Source organism: Gymnoscopelus braueri, assembly GCF_963280865.1.
Source record: "Gymnoscopelus braueri genome assembly, chromosome: 1".
Classification (NCBI taxonomy): Eukaryota; Metazoa; Chordata; class Actinopteri; order Myctophiformes; family Myctophidae; genus Gymnoscopelus; species Gymnoscopelus braueri.
Window position 1 is genome coordinate 41,604,192 of NC_137603.1, and position 2,500 is coordinate 41,606,691.

A 2,500-nucleotide genomic window follows, 5' to 3' on the forward strand; every position below is an offset into this window, starting at 1 on the left:
TCTCCAAATAAAGAGGAAGAGTAATAATTGCTTTGCTGGTTAAAAATGATTGACGATAATCACACTTTTGTCAGTGGAATAACACTGAAGCACCCACACACCAGGCCAAGGAGACAGTACTTCAGGGTCTTGGGTCTGAGGCGGGATGTTGTTAGTAATTAAGTATAAACACTTATTTTGCCCATTTTTACTTGATAGATTGTTCTCCCTACCAAGAAGAATGTTACCGTATAGTTAATGTCCCCTTTAAAGGGATAGTTCAGTTTTTTGTTTTACATTTTTGTCACATTCCTAAGCCAATAATTTGATGACCAGCAGTGGTTCCGGTAGGAGACACAAAGAGTCTCCTTTGTGTCTACTACCGGATCCGCTGCCTACCGGTCCGCTGGTCATCAAATCATTGGCTTAGGAATGCGACAAAAACAAAAAAATATCCATGAATTCAAGTCTCCATGGGGTGACTAATCAATAGGGGGAAAAAATGTGGGTGAACTATCCCTTTAACCACTTAAACCTTCTAGTCTTAGTAAAACGAACCTGATTTACAACTGTACTTTGACCACTTTTTTCCGTCTACACCAAATCTCTCCGCCAACAATATTTTGGCGAATGTTCCCACCAGAATAGGGATGCTGGGATTCAAGTGGTTAAGCCTTGATGCATACCTCTTCAAGGTTTTAACATACTTCTCTCAACGACTGAGACTGAATTGTTTGTGTTTTATTCTGGGAAATAAATTAATTAATTTGTTCACCATACTTCCTTTAGTATATTAAGAAATGTAACTTTTACGTTTTTCTGTTGATGGTATGTCTCTCTTCATCTTCCTCAGTGAATTCATCTTTTTTTCCCAGGGTTCTGTTTAGTTTAGTTTAATTGCAAATGAACACAAAACCTGTAAAAAAAAAAAAGAAGGGAAAAAAAAGAATCATGTAAAAATGAAAGTATAATTAACACATGGAATATATATATATATATATATATATATATATATATATATATATATATATATATATATATATATATATATATATATATATATATATATATATATATCACGTTAAATTAAAAGCGGAAAACTAAATAGAGATCTAAGTAGAGATCTGTCATGATGACCGAGACTCAAACTGTGTCATTGTGCTTTCTAAATGTCTATATATATTTTCTATTTTTTGCCCTCCTATAATAAAGTGCTCCCTTGGTATTTCCCGTTAAAAGGAGGCCAGCTCCATCGTTTCATTACCAACCTCTCTGTTCCCCTTTCTGACGTCAACAATACCTGCTGTTCTTCTCTCTCTCTGTCTCTGTCTCTATCTGTCTCTTTATCTGTCTCTGTCCCTCTCTCTCTCTGTCTATGTCATTCTCTATCTCTCTCTCTCTCTCTCTCCCCATATTTTGTTATTTCACACCATGGATGATTCTTCTCCGTTGCCCGCGTTGACCTTATCACCCCGGCGACAGCTCCTCCCCTGACGACGGTCTTGAGTTTGATTGACGCTTTGCGGCTCCTCCCTCCGAGCTGCGCTTCCTGAAAGCATTCTCCTCCTAAACACTCTAAAACCACTGTGACGTTAAAATCAGCCCGGGTGTGCTCCAATTAATGTCATGCACGAACACACACACACACACACACACACACACACACACACACACACACACATTATTACATTTCCTGACGGTAACCCATTAATGTTCAGTGGTTTACTGTCACAGACCCTCTGCTGTGTCTTATAAAATGTCAGAAATAGAGTCCAAAGGGAAGCACGCACATCCCAACAAAAACTTTTGAGGTGCTGAACAACAATACGTACATTGGAAGAAAGGAAGGGAAGTTCACACACTGTAGCTCCCAGTAGAAAAGTTATTACAGTGAACTCTAATAAATGTTCTACTGTGAGCTACAGTGTGCAAACTTCCCTTCCTTTCCTCTTTATAAAATGTCAGCCTGTCTGTCTCTGCCTCACTGCACGAGTCTGTCTGTCTGTCTGTCTGTGTGTCATTGTTGCTGTTAAGGTTGAACGCTAGCAGGCTGTCCTGGAGACTCAGTGGCCAGTAATATTGTCATTTTGCGTGTCTTTACTTGAGGCATACAGTGTGTGAGTCTACAGTGATGTCATTTTCTCTGTGCCTGTCTTCATTTTTTTTGTGTTTCCCGTGTTGAAAATGTTGAGGCAAGAATTTGCACCAGAGGCAAAGACAGAGGTTTACTCAGAATGTTTGTGTGTGTGTGTGTGTGTGTGTGTGTGTGTGTGTGTGTGTGTGTGTGTGTGTGTGTGTGTGTGTGTGTGTGTGTGTGTGTGTGTGCGTGAGCGTGCGTGCGTGCCTGTGTGTGTGTGTGTGCGTGTGAGTTTTGTAGACTTTGATAAGGTTATCAAAGTCTACTTGTGAACAGGTCTTAATATTTGTGAACAGAACTACAGGTCTTGTGAACAGGAATATTTGTGAACATTCCTCTTCTTTCTCTCTGGTTTTCTGTCTCTTGATATTTTCTGTCTGTCTG

At 39.5% G+C, this 2,500-nt stretch overlaps 1 protein-coding gene across 1 annotated transcript in view; it reads left to right on the forward strand.

Annotated features, from left to right (window-relative positions):
* The window catches only part of esrrga (estrogen-related receptor gamma a), a 98,694-nt gene that overhangs the window by 13,657 nt on the left and 82,537 nt on the right, over positions 1–2,500 (forward strand).